Source organism: Mustela erminea, chromosome 7 (genome assembly GCF_009829155.1).
Source record: "Mustela erminea isolate mMusErm1 chromosome 7, mMusErm1.Pri, whole genome shotgun sequence".
In the NCBI taxonomy this organism is placed as follows: domain Eukaryota; kingdom Metazoa; phylum Chordata; class Mammalia; order Carnivora; family Mustelidae; genus Mustela; species Mustela erminea.
Window position 1 is genome coordinate 61,832,323 of NC_045620.1, and position 17,989 is coordinate 61,850,311.

The following is a 17,989-nucleotide window of genomic DNA, read 5'->3' on the forward strand; positions in this document are numbered from 1 at the left end:
CACAGGGTTAAGGATGGGCAAGGGAGGTCAATGATGAAGCTTTTCCAGGAAGTCAGGCAAGAGATATGTTCCAGTGTGGACCAGACAGGCAACCTTAGAAGGAGGGGTTAGTGCTATTCTGGGTACCTATTGAAGATGGAGCTCACAAGATTTGTCGATGGGTGTGATATTGGGATTGGGAGAAAAGATGAACTGAGGTAACTCCGAGCTCTTGTGGGTTATCCTGAGTGAGGCGAAGGTGGAGGTTTCTGGGGGTAGGAGGTAGTCCATGTTTCACCTGCTGAGAAAAGTGCCTTTCATAGTGGACCTGCTGATGTTTGTGTCCAGGAGAACTCTGAACTTCTACCCCCTCAGCAATTTTCAGGTACAAGTCTTCCCCATTTTTCTCAAAGTTCATCGTAAGACACTTGGCTTTTTCAAAAGACCTATGGTAATACACAGCTCCAGTAGCAGGAAGAAACCTGAAGAGGATTTTTCTCTTATAAAAAAAGTAAAAAAGTAGGCATCGCATTCAGCATCTGTTTTGGGGGGAAGCAGCATACAGCCCAATCAGATCCTCCCTGGGCACTGTTTTCCATGTCCAGCCACCAGAGATTGAATTGTGTCTGTGAGCATCTACTGTGCTTTATCTCCATTTATTTTGGGCATCCATTAGGATGTTGTGTCCTGAGGCCTATGAGGAGCCAAAGAGAAGGAAGTTTTGGTGTCTGAGCATGCTCACTCATTTTTCTGTAGAAATGAATGGTAATTCCTTTTTCCGTTTATGCCACGTCTGCTGTGAAACCTTTCCTAAGACCACTGTACTTTCAAGTAGTGGGGGAGCGTGTACCACCCTGCAGGGTTAGCTTTTGTCTCCATGCTGCACAGAACACTCCATGACTTGTGGATTTTATCACTCAAACATGGCACCTTTGACTACCTTCACCCATTTCCCCCCACCATCCCTGAATCTGGAACCACACATCTCTTCTCATTATTTGTGCATTCAGTTTTTTTTTTTCTTCCATTGGAATGTCGATGAGAGTCTCTGATGTTTGTTTTTCAGTGTCTGAGTTACTTAGCATAATGCTCCCTAGGTCAATGTTTCCATGTCTGGTTATTGTGAAAAATGCTGCTGTGAACATGAGAGTGCATCTCTCTTTTGGAGGAAGATTTTTGCTTTCGCCAAAGAAAACTCAGTAGAGGCATTACCAGGTCATGTGGTAATTCTATTATTGTTTTCCAGAAACTCCTTAGAATTTTTCACAGTGGCTCTACCAATATCTACTCCGACCAAGAGTGCACAGGGTCCCCTCATGTGAACATCCTTGACCACACCCGGTGTCTGTCTCTGGGATGATTTCTGTTCCCACACTTGTGAGGTGATAGCTGATTGCAGTTTTGACTTGTTTTCCTAATGACAATTAGTGATGTTGAACAACTTTCTCTGTGTCTGTTGGCTGCCTGTATGCCATCTTTGGAAAGTATCTATTCACATATTCTCCCCAGTTTTTATTCAGTTTTTCTTTGGATTTGAAGGAGGGTTTTGTGTATTTTGGATATTAGCCTCTTCTTACACATAGGATGTGCAGATATTTTTTCTCACTGGGGAGGTTGCCTTTAAGGGTTTGATGGTTTCTTTTGTCATGAAGAAATTTCAGTCTGATGTCCTTCCACTTGTTTATTTTTGCTTTTGTTGCTTTTGCTTTTGGTGTCCAATATAAAAGTCTCTTCCCCAAAACCAGTATTGAGAAACTTACTACCTGTATTTTATTTTTGGAGGTTTATGGATTCAGTTCCTATGTTCAAGTCACTCATCCATTCATAATTTGTATGTGCGGTCTAAGAAAGTGATCAAGTCACATTCTTCCACATTTAGTATCCAGATTTCCCAGTACCATTCACTGAAGAGACAGTCCTTTCCCCATTGTATATTCTCTGCTGTGTCCTAAGTTAAGACCATACATGTGTGGGTTAGTTTCTGAGCTTCTTTCTCTCCTTCCTTCCTTCTTTCCTTCTGTCCTTCCTTCTATCCTTCCTTCCCTTCTGTTTATTTATTTATTTATTCTAATTTTATAGTTTATTTGTTGGGAAAATATTTTTCCTGTCAGAATATATTCATTGTGGACTTCATTGGCGATGTCTTCATACTCTTTGTTAGGACTTTTCTCTGACATCTGTGTTTTAGTAAATGAGTAGCTGGATCTATAGCTTTCAGCAGGTTGGACATTTGGGCAGAACTACTTAAGTAATATTCTGTTCTTCCATCAGATACCAGATTGTGTCTGATTGTCTTCTTTTGTGATATTCTCAGTTGTGATGATTGATATCTATATTTCCTTTTCTGTGGTTGGTTTGTTAAGGTGAATTTAATTTTTCTTAAAAGTGTGGATTGTAAATCATCCTTATTCTGTAATATATATGTATATAAAACAGCATGTTTAAAAATGCATTTATTGGTAGCAAACACTGGAACAGGACATCAATATTATAAATGCCCATTCAGAGTTAATAATTCTATCAGAGCTAAGTTTAAATATACCTTTAATATATGAATGAATAAACTTTGCCAAAAGTACTATGATTATCAGTATTCCATTGTCCTGTGTGTCTGTTTTTATGCCAGTACCACACTGTTTTGATGACAACAGCTTTGTAATCTAGCTTGAAATTGGCATGTGGTGACTCCAAGTTGCTTAGTTGCTTGCTTGCTTGCTTGCTTTCATCGATGAGATTATTTATTCATTTTTACATAGTTTACATTTGTATTCTAAATGTTTTTCTTTCACTTCTTTTTTTATTATGATCATATAATGTGTTATTTGTTTCAGGAGTACAGGTGAGAATCTTCAGTTTTACACAGCACACAGTGCTCACCACAGCACATTCCCTCCCTGTGCCCATCACCCAGCCACCCCATTTCCTCACCTTTCTCTCCTTCAGAAACCCTCAGTTTGTTTTCTGAGATTAAGTGTCTTTTTGCTTTGACTCCCTCTCTGGTTTCATCTTGCTTCCTTTTTTTTTTCCCTCTTCCCTTATGATCCTCTGTCTTATTTCTTAAATTCCACATATCAGTGAGATCATATGATAATTGTCCTTCTCTGACTGACTTATTTCACTTCGCATAATACCCTCTATTTCCATCCATATCATTGCAAATAGCAAAATTTCATTTTTGGATAACTGCATAATTTTCATATATCCATACATCCATACAGATGCACTCATCTGTTGATGGACGTCTGCACTCTTTGCATACTTTGGCTCTTGTGGGCATTGCTCCTACAGACATTGGGGTGCAGGTGACCCTTCAGATTACTACATTTGTATCTTTGGGGTAAATACTCAGCAGTGTAATTGCAGGATTGTAGGGTAGCTCTATTTTCAATTTCTTGAGGAACCTCCACACTGTTTTCCAGGGTGGCTTTACCAGCTTGCATTCCCACCAACAGTATAAGAGGGCTCCCCTTTCTCCACATCCTCACCAACACCTGTCATTTTTGGACTTGTTCATTTTAGCTATTCTGACTGGTATAACGTGGTATCTCACTATGGATTTGATTTGTATTTTCCTAATGTCAAGGAATGTTGAGCACTTCATTATGTGTCTGTTGGCCATTGGATGTCTTCTTTGGAGAAATGTCTGTTTATATATCTGGACTATTTCTTGATTGGGTTATTTGTTCTGTGGGTGTTGAGTTTGATAAGTTCTTTCTAGATTTTGGATATGAGCTCTTTATCTGTTATGTCATTTGCAAGTATCCTCTACCATTCTCTCAGTTGTCTTTTGGTTTTGTTGACTGTTTCCTTTGCTATGTAAAAGCTTGCTATCTTGATGAAATCCCAACAGTTCATTTTTGCTTTTGTTTCCCTCACCTTTGGAGATGCTGTGTAGCGTCTGTGTAGTTGCTGTGGCTGAGGTCAAAGTTGTTGCTGCCTCTGTTCTCCTATAGGATTTGGATGAATTTCTGTCTTACACTGACATCTTTTATCCACTTGGATTCTACCTTTGTGTGTGGTATAAGGAAAGGGTCCAGTTTCGTTATTCTGCATATGGCTGTCCCGTGTTCCCAGCACCATTTATTGAAGACACTTTTCCCCCATGGATATTCTTTCCTGCTTTGAGGAAGATAAGTTGTCTCTAGAGTTGAGGATCCATTTCTGGTTTCTCTATTTTGTTCCATTGATCTGTGTGTTTGTTTTTATGCCAGGACCATACTGTCTTGATATTACAGCTTTGTAATAGAGCTTGAAGTCTGCAGTTGGGTTGCCATCAGCATTGGTTTTCTTTTTCAACATCCCTTTGGCTATTCAGGGTCCATACAAATTGGGAATTATTTATTCCAGTTGTGCAAAAAACGTGGTGATGGTATTTTGATTGGGATTGCATTGAATCTTTGGATCGTTCTGGGTAGCATAGACACTTTCACAATATTTGTTCTTCTAAATCCATGACCATGGAATGTTTTTCCATTTATTTGTGCCTTCCTCCATTTTGTTCAGGACTATGGTATCACCAGACTTGTGACCAAGCATTTCTATCTCTGGCACATAATGCAGTTTTGTCTCTAAACCCAGCAGATTCAGAGAAGGAAGGGGGATCAGCCCAGCTGTGCTGCTTCTTGGGCCCCTTCTCAAAGAGCAGTGGCCAGACTGTGCTGTGGATCACAGTTTATGGCAACCTCCAGCTTCGAGCCCACTCCTGGGCTCACTCTTTGCAGGTGGCTTCCCTGCTCTGGTACCTGGGAGCTCTGCTGCCCTTAAGTGCCCTTGGTCTCCCTGGGACCCCAAAAATCCTGAGACCACACTGTCCCATCAAGTGTTCCATTCCCTGCCCAGCTGCCAGAGCAACATCCCTCACCAGAGCAGACTTCCCAAAGTTCCGATTTTGTGCTCTGCTTCCCCTAGCACTTGGCAATAGCCAACTGAGAGAGGCTCCCTCCCCCCAGGGTTTTTCTTTCTGCTTATCAGCTTAGGCTCACTTTTCTCTACTTTCTGTCTTGTGGAAAGTGGTCGCTTTTCTGTTTGTAGAGTTGGTGCTGTTCTTTTCTTGGATCTATGCTTGAATTTGCAGATGTTCAGAGTGGTTTGATAGCTCTCTATTAATTCTTTGTGTCAGATGAAATGAAGGTGTCCTACTCCTCTGCCATCTTGGACTCTCTCTTTCCTCTTCTTTCTCCAGATTGCGTTGGGTATGGCGGACATGTTAAGATGAACTCCTCCAGTTAATGAGTATGGTGTATGCTTCCATTTATTTGTGTCATGTTCCAAATCTTTGGCCATACATTCACCCACCAACATGCACATATTTTCCCTTCATTTTCCACCTTGTGTTCAGTATACCAGGTCTTTCTCATTCTTGGTTACTTTTATTCCTAGATCTTTTTTTGATTGATGCAATTGTCAGTAGCATTGCTTTCTTAATTTCTCTTTGTGAAAGTTGGTCATCAGAATATAGAAATACAAGTTGGGGCACTTGGGTGGCTCTGTCAGTTAAGTGTCTGCCTTTAGGTCAGGTCATGATCCTGGGGTTCTGGGAATGAGTCCGGCATGGTCTCCCTGCTTAGCAGGGAGAATGTTTTTTTCCTGACTCTTTGCTGCTTCCCCTGCTTATGCTCTCTCTCTTTGTCTCTTTCTGTGTCAAATATATACATTCTTTAAAAAAAAGAAATGCAACATGTCTCTGTATATTGACTTTGTATCCTTCAGCTTTCCTGAAATTATTTATTCTAATTTATTCAAATTTGTTTATTTGTTAGTAAAACAATTTTTTGTGGACTCCTTAGAGATTTCTACATATAGTATCATGTCATCTGCAAATAGTGACCATTTTCTTTTCCTATTTAGATTTCATATCTTTTTGTTTTGTTTCATTTTGTTTTGTTTGTCTAGATGGTTTGGCAAGAGCTTTCAATATTATGATGAATGAAACTGGTAAGAGTGGGCATCTTTATCTTGTTCTTTTTTTTTTTTAAGATTTTATTTATTTATTTGACAGACAGATCACAAGTAGGCAGAGAGGCAGGCAGAGAGAGAGAGAGGAAGAAGCAGGCTCCCTGCTGAGCAGAAAGCCTGATGTGGGGCTTGATCCCAGGACTCTGAGATCATGACCTGAGCCAAAGACAGAGGCTTAACCCACTGAGCCACCCAGGCACCCCTCTTTATCTTGTTCTTGCTGGTAGCGGGAAAGTTTTCATCATTTCACCCTTGAGTGTAACGTCATCTGTGGGCTTTTCATATAGGGCCCTTGTTTGGTTGAGGTATATTCCCTCAATACCAGGATGTTAGAGTCTTTATCATTATTGTATTGAATCTTGTCAAGTGTTCTTTCTGCATCTATTGTAACAATCCTAGGATTTTTATCTTTTATTTTGTTAAGGTGGTATATGCTATTGGTGGATGTGCAGATATGGAATCATCATTTGTCCCTGGAATAAATTCCTCTGGATCATGTTGTGTGATTCTCCTGAAGAATTGTTGAATTGATGTTGCTGATAATTTGTTGAGGATTTTTTGCATCTCTGTTCATGAGAGATATTGGCCTTTCCTTTTCTTGTAGCATCCTTGTCTTGTTTTTGTAGCAGGATACTGCTGCCTTCATACAATGAGTTTGGATATATGCCCCTCTCTCCTTTTTTAAAAACATTTTGGGAAGGGTTGGTGTTAATTCTTCTTCTATCATCTGGTTGAACTTCTCAGTGAAACTGTCTGGTCTTGGGCTTCTGTTTCTTGGGAGAATTTGATTATCGAATCAATCTTTTTACTAGTGATTAGTCTGTTCAGATTTTTTTTTTCCCTTCATGGTTCATTCTAGTTTGTTGTTAGGAACTTATCCATTTCTTGTAGGTTGTCCAAAATGTTGGCCTCTACTTGCTTATAGTACTCTGTCACTATCCTTTGTATTTTTGTGATACTCCTTGTAATAGCACAAATTTCTTTCTTTTTAATAAGTTTATCACATTTTTAACTTAAATCCAGTAGCCAGGGTATGATTTTTGATGTAATGGTCAATGATTCATTAGTCGCACATAACACCTAGAGCTCATTGCCACCTGTCCCCTCCTCAATACCCATCACCCAGCTACCCCGCCCCCAACCTACCTCTCCTCCAGTTTGTTTCCTATGAATAAGAGTCACTCATTGTTTGTCTCCCTCTCTGATTTCTTCCAATTCAGTTTTCCCTCCCTTCCCCTGTGGTCCTCCACACTATTCTTTGTGTTCCACATATTAGTGATTACTGTCATTCTCTGTTTGGTTGATTTCATTTAGCATAACCCCCTCCAGCTCTATCTGTGTTGATGCAAATGGTGGGCATTCATCCCTTCTGATGGCTGAGTAAAATTCTATAGTATATATGTACCACATCTTCTTTATCCATTCCTCTGTTAAAGGACATCTCATCTCCTTCCACAGTTTGGCTCTCATGGACATTGCTGCTATGAACACTGGAGAGCATGTGTCCCTTTGTTTCACTGCATCTGTATCTTTGGGGGTAAATACCCAGGAGTGCAATTGCTGGGTCATAGGGCAGCTCTACTTTATTATTATTATTATTATTATTATTAACATATAATGTATTATTAGCCCCAGGGGTACAGGTCTGTGAATTGCCAGGTTTACACACTTCACGGCACTCATCATAGCACATACTCTCCCCAATTTCCATAACCCAACCACCCTCTCTAAACCCCCCTCCCCCCAGCAACCCTCAGTTTGTTTTATGAGATTAAGAATCTCTTATGGTTTGTCTCCCTCCCAATCCCATCTTGTTTCATTTGTTCTTTTCCTACCCCCAAGCCCCCCACATTGCCTCTCCACTTCCTCATATCAGGGAGATCATATGATAGTTGTCTTTCTCTGATTGACTTATTTCACTAAGCATAATACCCTCTAGTTCCATCCATGTCATAGCAAATGGCAAGATTTCATTTCTTTTGATGGCTGCATTATATACCACCTCTTCTTTATCCATTGATCTGTTGATGGACATCTAGGTTCTTTCCATAGTTTGGCTATTGTGGACGTTGCTGCTATAAACATTCAGGTACACATGCCCTTTCAGATCACTACATTTGTATCTTTAGGGTAAATACCCAGTAGTGCGATTGCTGGGTCATGGGGTAGCTCTATTTTCAACTTTTTGAGGAACCTCCATGCTGTTTTTCAGTGTGGTTGCACCAGCTTGCATTCCCACCAGCAGTGTAGGAGGGTTCCCCTTTCTCCACATCCTTACCAGCATCTGTCATTTCCTGACTTTTTACTTGTAGCCACTCTGACTGGTGTGAGGTGGTATCTTATTGTGGTTTTGATTTGTATTTTCCTGATGCTGAATGGTGTGGTGCACTTTTTCATGTGTCTGTTGGACATCTGGATGGATGTCTTCTTTGCAGAAATGTCTGTTCATGTCCTCTGCCCATTTCTTGATTGGGTTATTTGTTCTTTGAGTGTTGAGTTTGATGAGTTCTTTATAGATTTTGGATACTAGCCCTTTATCTGATATGTCATTTGCAAATATCTTCTCCCATTCTGTCAATTGTCTTTTGGTATTGTTGACTGTTTCCTTTGCTGTGCAAAAGCTTTTGATCTTGATTAAGTCCCAAGAGTTCATTTTTGCCCTTGCTTCCCTTGCCTTTGGCAATGTTCCTAGGAAGAAGTTGCTGTGGTAGAGATTGAAAGGTTGCAGCCTGTGTTCTCCTCAAGGATTTTGATGGATTCCTTTTTCACATTGAGGTCCTGCATTCATTTTGAGTCTATTTTTATGTGTGGTGAAAGGAAATGGTCCAGTCTCATTTTTCTGCATGTGACTGTCCAATTTTCCCAACACCATTTGTTGAAGAGACTGTCTTTATTCTATTGGACATTCTTTCCTGCTTTGTTGAAGATTAGTTTACCATAAAGTTGAGGGTCTATTTCTGGGCTCTCTATTCTGTTCCATTGATCTATGTGTCTGTTTTTGTGCCAGTACCATACTGTCTTGATGATGACAGCTTTGTAACAGGATAGCTCTATTTTTAAACATTTTTAAGTTCTGGGCAGTCTTCAAGATGAAATATATATATCAGGAGTTTTGACTCTCATTGTCCCCTCTCCTATGGAGTTCCTCCATTGGACACAATGCCTGTTCCATGAAGATTACCCAGGGCCACACTGGACTAGCCCGTGTCTTCAGGGTGTTCCCCCATGCCATCTGATGTGGCTGAGGGGCCATGAGCAATCCTGAACCCCAAGCAAGGTTTTGGCTGTGCTGCCTTCCTGGCACACAGTGAGTAGTGCCTGGCTCAGGCCTTCACTGCAACAACTGAGCCAGCTTCAGGAGGACCTTTCCCAGGACACTAGCCCCATGACAGTGTGTAGGCACTTGCAGTCCACACTGATTTCAGGCAGGCGGCAAGGGATTCTACATCAGGGTCAATGATGCAAGGTATCATTTCCCAGCAAACATGAACAAAAACATTTAGATGACAGAAGAGGAAGTCGTTCAGTATACTCTGTATGAGGGCCATGATGGTAAAAGTGAAGGATGGGGTCAGGAAGGGGAATGGGAGTTCCAAGAAGCAGGCTGGAGTCGTCAGGCGGTAGGGATTGTCTCATGGAGGAAGGGCCCAGGAGGCTCTTCACATGTTCCAACAGGACAGCATCAGGATGTGTGCTCGGCCTGACCCACGACCCTGGGGGCACTGAGGGCACTGAGGGCATTGTAGCTCCACAGGATCTGCAGAAATGCAAACTGGCCTAGGCAGAGCCTTCCTGGTTTGTCTTTGTTCCTGGGGCTGGCTCTTTCTCTGCTTCTGGAGGCTGTGGATTCTCCTTGGTTTTCCTCTGAGTTGTACTTTGTGCACTTTGGTGTGGATTCAGTGCTGGTCATTGACACAGATTCGTCCTGCAAGAGAAGCCATCCTTGTTTCCTAAGTAGACCTGAATCGATTCTAAGTCATAGCCCTTTCCCAGGCCCTTGGGCCTTCCCGAGCTCTCCAAGTCTGAGATTTTAGAAAACACCTTCTATTCTTAACAGGTTGAAGGAATAAGTTTGATTGTTAAAAAATTCAACAAAGTCACACTTTTAATCACTTGTACCAAGATCTGTAAACTTTGAAGGAACAAGGTTTGACAGAATGAGGGAAGAATGGGTTTACTCAGTGCTGCCCCCGTGTGGCCACTCTCCAAATAGCATGTGGTTGAAATGGTTTGGATTGAAGGAATTCAAGGGAGAGAGAGTTAAGACCAAAAAAGGTTGGTCCCTGAATTCTTTATCTCATAAAAACCATCCTTTCACTTTTGAGCAGTATTTTAAATACTATATCTTAGGTACATATTAGGGATAGGGTCAGGGTCAAGTGACATACCTGGACTGGGGACAGCTTTTTGCAGGTCCATCTTACCTGCCTAAGGTGTTTTTCAGAAAGACAAAGGGAGGGTATATAGTTACTATAGTCACCAGAGCACTGAGCACAGGACCAGTCCCCTGAAATAGGTCACTTAACTAAACATAATGATTGTTTCATCTTAGCTAAGGATCAGGAAGGAGCTGGTCCTCTAGGTACTTGGCAGGTAGCATCTGTAGCCAGCTGGCCATGTCCCCATGAAAGCCACACCAAGCTCAGCACATCCTCTTCTCTGCTCAAGGGCAGTGAAGAGATGGATGGGTGCAGGCGGGATTCCCTCCTGTCAGGCATGCCTTGCTTCCAACCGGTAGAGAAGTGGGCCAGCTCACATGCACATGACTTGTTCCTTGCTATCAGCCTCTCCTTTCTGTCCCACTGGTCCTGATCCGTTAGCTCCTGTGAGAACATGGCTTTGCAGATTTCTGTGGACATTGTGACATGTTGATCTGTGTTGCTTTTGCTCCCTGTCCTGGGGTCAGAGATGAAGGCGGGAGAAGTCATCCTACTCTGAAAGCAGCCAAAAGAAAGATCAAGGGTGATCTGCCCCCAGCACCTCAGGTTTGAAAGCCATGGCTTCCTACATACTTCATGTTCTACATAATCAGGTTTAGGGACTCACAGACGCATGTGAAATGAAAGCATACTGAAGGAAATCTCATTACTGAAATTTTGCCTTGCAGAAGACAGTTTAGGGACATCACCCCTCGCCTGTCCTGTCATTCCAGTCTGGTCAAAGCCCAGTCACACTAACATTTGTAGCCACACAGGGCACAGCTGTGACATCCAGCTGGAACACCCCTGATCCCTGGCCTCCCAGTCTCAGCAACCGTGCACAAGCCCAGTTCTCTGAGTGTCCCCTGTTGTGGCACTTGTCATGCAAGGCTGCTATTCATCATCTCTTAGTCTGTCCTTTTGGCTTGGAGTCGATCTCTTTCTCAGATGGATGGCTGGATGACAGGTGGATGAAATGAATGGTTTCAGGATCCTTTGCCCTGGAACAGCAGGTGTCCTTCAAAACCCTGTTGGGCAAGGTGAGTCTTTATCCCTCTGGGTGTCCCCAGGCTTGGTGTAACCTAGTGTCCAGGACAAGGGACATGGGAGTCCTCCTAGACAAAGTGTGTTCTAGGAAGGTGGCTTCCTTCTGAGATCACTATGCAACCACATGGCATGGCCATTACTGTGGAACAGAAAGCACGCTACTCTGTTGTATTCCTCTTGCACACTGTGGATACCCAAGAGGAAAAACATGCTCACCCTCATGAGCTCACACTTACACCTCCATTTCTGAGCATCACTCCCATGGCAAAGAGTGAATTCCCATTGTGCTACAGACCTGTAGACATGGCATTCAAGGTGTAAATAGAGGAGATGGAGATGGAATTCTGGCTCAAAGCATGGAAGTCCTTGCCTCTGGTGGTGAAAAAATTAGATTTGGCCCAGAAAGCTCTATGTTCAACTCAAAGAAGGGACATGATCTTAGTATCTTTGAGATCAGGGATCAGCACAGTCTTTTCTGGACAGTTCTGTAATAATTTTCTGTTCAGTGTTGCAGTGCACGTGGTGTCTCTGACAAGGACTCCACTCTTGCACTGTGGCTTGAAAGCAGCCACAGACCATCCATAACTAATGTTTCAGAGACACTGGATTGAGACCATACTGGGGGAGGTCCCATGTGGCCCATGGGTGGTAGTTTCCCACACCCCAGATCTGCAACATGATGGATGATGGAGTGGGGGCTCTTCTTTTCCAGTGGCAGAGTGGGAAGACACTGGGATCTATCCTTCCTAACCCTGGCCCCTCCACTTGAACAGAAAAAAAAAAAATGATAGTGAGATGGGTGAATAATTAAGGCCTCTGGAATTCTCCTGCCTTTCTCTGTAGACCTTGAGCTTGCCATAAGATATTTGTCTGTGTTTGAATTCCATATAGGTATAGTTTGGCTGAGTCAGTCCCCATTGCCTGTTGGGTATATCTTGTGGCTTATCTACCACACAGATGATCATCTTCTTCAGGCCAAGACCATGAGCATATTTAGGGTTCTCCTGAGTTAGTGGAGGATATAGCATGTGTGGGCTTCAGGATGAGTCTGATGGAGGCCTCACCAATGTTATGGAGCACCTGGCTTCTTGGGCCCTCTGTGGCACTTGCCCAGGTCTGGCCTAGGCCATTTCTGCAGTCAGGATTTAAAAGCCCCAGCCTGGAAGGTCCACCCCATGCTTGCCTCTGCAGGCTGAGATCGAGGTTCTTCCCATCTCATTGGCAGTGAGCAGGTCATATGCCCATGGATGAGTCAATCCCTGGAGCCAGGAACTGGAGACCTAGAGATTGGCACAGGTTGTTAGGACCTCTGTTGTAATGACTTTTCTAATGGCTCCTGTGGCAAGATCTCCTGAGATGTATCTGTTAATAAAATGAATATTAATTTCTGATAGTGAATGGTCCAAGGTGCTGGCTTAGCACCTAGCACCTCAGCCCTAGCACCTTGGCAACTGTACTACTCTGCAGAGACAATGGCTAAGAATGAACAAGGTGGATGGGAACTGCTCTGGAGGGCACAAAGGAAGAGTGTGTGTGTGTGTGTGTGTGTGTGTGTGTGTTTATGTGAGCTCCGGCCAAGCTCTATCTCTAATTTATCTTAATTCAGACATATGTGGGGAATCCGTGGTGTCTGAGCATCCATCATTTTGCAGATAGAGAATATGCCTTTTGCATGGAGTATGGCAAGACTTGTTCCAAGTATTTTCTAGTTGGTACGGAAGTCAGGGAGACAGCACCCTCCCTCTGCTAGGAGAGGCGTGAGAGGCTGAGTGCTCTCAAAAAGGTGTCTGGCGTTCACAGGGCTCATGTGAGCCTGCACACAGGACTGACGAGGACAGTTCACAGTTTTGTTCTGAGGATGGAGTGTTGGAAGAATGTGGTGCCCCATGTAATCCCGGGCAGGAGACAGACTTGGAGTCCACTGTAGAGTTACTTCGTGGGGTTGGTGGTGATCTACAACACCCACTTCATTAGATGTCTGTCCTTTATTGAGTTCTGGGTGTGGTTTCTGTGACTGTGTCCTAATGGCTGGGATTTCTCCCAGCCATTGGCTTGGACCCCTGGGAGTGGGCAAGTCCTGTTCTTCTTCTGAGAAGTGTGTCTCTAGTGGTTGGAGTGTGTATTGCAAGCCTAGAGATCAATGGTGAGGTGGTTATGGTGATCAATAGGATATTGTTATTGATGAGTTTTATATGGGTGAATTCCATAGGATGAGACTTTAGATATTAAGGTTAGGGATACTCATTGAGTGCCCATAAAGGGTGCTTTTTTTTGAGTTTCATATTCGATAACTTTTTATTGCTTCTAATAGCCCTCTTTGTACTTGGTATTCCAATGAGCAGTGCATTACAACGTTGCCTGCATTTTAACCATATGTTGATGAGGATTTGAGAAAGGGAAATGTTGTCAGTGCTTCCGCAAATTGTACACTGGAACTTCCAAATAATAAAATTTTATTTTTGAAAAAAGTAGGAAGTATCCTGCTGTGATTCTTAGTTTAAAGCAGGGGGGGTGGCCCTCTTTCAGTACTGGTAATGAGTACCATAGGCCTTCTTAGGGAACCTTATCAGATTCCATTGGAGACTTGGTCTTTGTTATTGTGGAAGAATCAGTAGTTGAACAGTTATCCGCCTCCTGTTTCATTTTCCATGAACATTTCCCTGATATTTGGTTTCACACCTCTACCATTGTGAAGTCATCCCAACTTTGGTATCAGCTCACCCTTCTCTGCCAAGGGTATGTTTGAGCCAAGACAAAAGCTGCTTCTGGGTGACTAGGATCACCCTTGGATCAGAATGTTATTGGGGGATAGTTACTGAGATCTTAAATTCTAAACCAGCTCCTGGAACCCAAATGAAATATAATTCAGATTTAGAAACTTCTGATAGAAATTTTGTGTCCATGATGACACTGAAGAAAGTGTGTCACCCCTAAGCCTATCCTTAACCCTTACGTTTAACACTGAAACCTAACCTGACCTTAAAGCCCCAACTGGAACCCCAAATCCCAAACCTGAAATTGAACTGGAAGCCTAGACTTGGAACCTGGGCCTTGGATCCAAGACCTGAACCACAAATCCAAACACTAAACCAGAACTCTGAGCCATGAACCCTGAACCCAAATCCCAGCATGAATCCAAACCGCAAATTTCACCTTGAACTTTATCCCGTCATCCCTGAGTCTTAAGCCCTAAATCATAAATCTAAAGCCATAAACTCCAACTCTGTTTCCTTACCCCTCACTCTAAATCCTCATCCTGACCCTAAACCCAAAGCTTGATCTAGAAATCTGATTGAAACCTGAACCTGAACCCAAATTCAAACACTTCACCACACTTTGTTTATGCATTCACCACTGATGGATATTTGTAATTTCTACCTTTTTATTCTTTTTCTTTTTAAAAGATTTTATTTATTTATTTGGCAGAGAGAGAGAGGTCACCAGTAGGCAAAGAGGCAGGCAGAGTGGGAGGAAGAAAGCAGAGAGTCCAATGCGGGGCTCAATCCCAGGACCCTGAGATTATGACCTGAGCCAAAGGCAGAGGCCCAACCCAATGAGCCACCCAGGTGTCCTTACCTTTTGATTCTTGTTTGGGTTGGGGTCTAGGGTTAGGGCCTTGGATTGGAGTTGGGGGCTAGGGTTAGGGCCTTGGATTGGGGTCAGGGTCAGGCTTGAGAGCAAGGTCGGAGAATAGGTGTGTGTCAGGGCCAGGGTCATGTTTTGTACCACCATTTGTGTCAGGGACTGTTGTCATTCCATACTGTTTCCAATTCATTGTTCCTTAGCTGTTTTTGGAGAAGTTGAAGGATATTGGGCTTCATGCAGCTTGAATTTCCAGAATTAAATGGCTTAACCTACCTGCAGAGGGCACAGGACCCCAGCTCCTTCCCTGAACCTGGCCTGCACAGCTGCAGCTGTGATTAGGGTTAGGGTAGGGTTAGGGTTAGGGCTTAAGGTTAGGGTGTCCCTGCCCTCTGCTGTACAGAGTCCATTCTTCTCTGGTAACCAGAAGAGTGGTCTTTTCAGAACACATACTTTGAGCATCTCTGTGATTTGCTCCCCAGCTTACTGTCCTCTCCAGCATTTTCTCTCCCACCACATGCCTCCCAACCTCCATGGGGTTCCCAGGTGTGTGGTCTCCCACATGTGCCTCGGGCCTGACTCCAGGCCTTTACATTCTCTCTGCCCTCTTCTTCTGCACTCTTCTCCACCCCTGCTTCATGTCTGGCTTGTTCCCCTGTTGGCTGGACCTGGACTTGCCACCCGGTAACCTGACTCATGTCTGCCAGCTGCTTTGTCCCCTATTTAAATGTAGTGCCTACTTTCCCTGTGTGAGTGGTTTACTAAGCTGCCAGGTTTGGGGCAGGCACTGGGAAGTAGGCTTAGTGCCTATGTGAAAAAGTCAGTCTCAGGGTGCCTGGGTGGCTCAGTTGGTAAGCATCTGCTTTCTGCTCAGGTCATGATCACGGGGTCCTGGGATCAAACCCCACCATGTTGGGCTCCCTGCTCAACCAGGAGCATGCTTCTCCCTCTCCCAATCCCCCTCCTTGTGTTTCCTCTTTCACTGTCTCTCTCTGTGTCAAATAAATAAGTAAAACCTTAAGAAAAAAATCAGTCTCAGAGGGGGCTCACCAGCCTTCCTGACAATGGGGGAGCTGCTGTCCCCACAGGTAGACCCCTCAGAGAGACAACACTTCCAAATTCTTGGAGCCTGGGAGATGTAGTCTTGGACCTGGAAGCTTCCACTCCTGGATTCATGGCTGGGGCCTAAGCAAGCCTCTCTTCTTCCAGTGGTCCTCTTTCCCCTTCCCTGCCCATGGTCTGGACCTGATTCCTGATCTGGGGGAGCTCGAGGGTGACCACTCCTAGGAATAGCAGCGGTTGATTGATGGAACTTGTCAGCAAGAGGCCCAGTAGCCTTCAAGAGAGGACCCTATGGGGGTGGAGACAGCTCTGTGGGGGCCAGAGACAGCCCCCTCAAAGCAAAGTGGAGCAGGAGACCAGCCCTGCTTGTTCTAGCCAGTCTGTAGGCCATAGGAAGGAGAGCTGTGCCCAAAGGTGCTCCACTCCTGGCAGGTGGGCAGGACATGCAGGGGGGTGGCCAGGGGAGGGTACATGCAGGGTTTTCCTGGGAGCTCAGCACAGGGGGAGTGTTCCTGGCTCCAGCATGCTGACTGTGGGGTTGGTTTCCTGCCTCCGAAGTCTCAAGCTCCCCTTTGTATGATGGGGTACTGATAGCCCCCATCTGTGGGAACAGAAGATAGGGAGGCCTCACAAGCAGAGTTGCTCAGGACAGGCTGGGAGAGTGACTGTTGCTTAAAGCAGCCCAGGGCCTGCCCCCTTGAAGAAGGTGCACATGTACATGGCCCCCAGCTCTGGGGTCCTGCATTCAGCCTCTGACTGTGACCCTCTTCCCACTTTGTCCCTCGTCCTTGTACATAGGTGGTTTTCCTGGAGCTGTCCCTGCAGAGGGCAGAGAAGCCCATCATGGTGGGACACAGGGTCGCCTCCTTGGTCATCACTGACCAGCAAGCTGCCAGGCCTGTGTGCCCCACTGGGAGGGCTGGAGGGTTGTGGTCTTTGAGGTCCCCAGTGCCCCGCAGTAGCAGGATGTGTCCATACAGTACATGGCAATAGTCAGTCACTTCTGTGAGCAGCACTTCCTCCGTGAGGTGGATGACCTGTTGTGTGCGGATGTGGACATGAAGTTCTGTGACCATGTGGGCATGGAGATTCTGCCCCCCCCTTTGGCACCCTGCACCCCAGTTTCTACCGAGTGTCCCATGAGGACTTCAGCTACCAGGGCTGGCCACAGTCCCAGGCCCATATCCCCATGGACCAGGGTGATGTTTACTACATGGGGGCCTTTTTTTGGGGGGGTTGGTAGTGGAGGTTCACTGACTGACCTTGGCCTGTCACCAGGTGATGGAGGTGGACCTGGCCAATGGGGTCGAGGTTGTGTGGTGTGATAAGAGCCACTTGAAGAGGTACCTGCTGGACCACAAACCCACCAAAGTGCTATCCCAGGAGGACCTGTGTGACCTGCAGCGGCTGGGCTGTCCCCTGGAGGACCTGTGTGACCTATGGTGGCTGGGCAGCCCTCCCCTCCCTTCATGAAGAAACTGAGATTCAGGTTGTGCCCAAGAATCACCAGGACATCCGAGACTCATGAGGAGCTGCCCCTGTCTCCATCAGGGGGTGTTGTCCTGCAGAGCTGTCAGAGTAGGTTCCTACTTCTGTTCCCCTGAGGGAGAACTTGGAGCCCAGCCCTGCCCACACAAGCATTCCCAGGGCCCCAGCTGCACTTGCACACACCTGGGGACACAAGGTCCTTTCTTTGTGGTTGCTACATTTTGATAACTTCTGGGTCACTTGCAGCTGTGAATGGCTCCAGTTTTATGTCGGGTGATTTCTGTGTCAATGCTCAGCAACCATGTTTAAAAAAGAACAATCAAGGGAAAAGGTTTTCTTCCTGGTTCTAGACAAACACCACCTGGTGGGGCTGGGAGTGGTCCTGCAGCGGCTGTGGAGCCAGGGTGGCCTCTGGTTGGGTTTTCCCTCCCAGTCCCTGCTCCTTGCCATGGCCACAG

General features: G+C 44.8%; 1 pseudogene; it reads left to right on the top strand.

The window, feature by feature from the left end:
- The first annotated feature begins 268 nt into the window (after window positions 1–268).
- Window positions 269–17,571, top strand: LOC116596358 (annotated as a pseudogene).
- The last annotated feature ends 418 nt before the right edge of the window (window positions 17,572–17,989 follow it).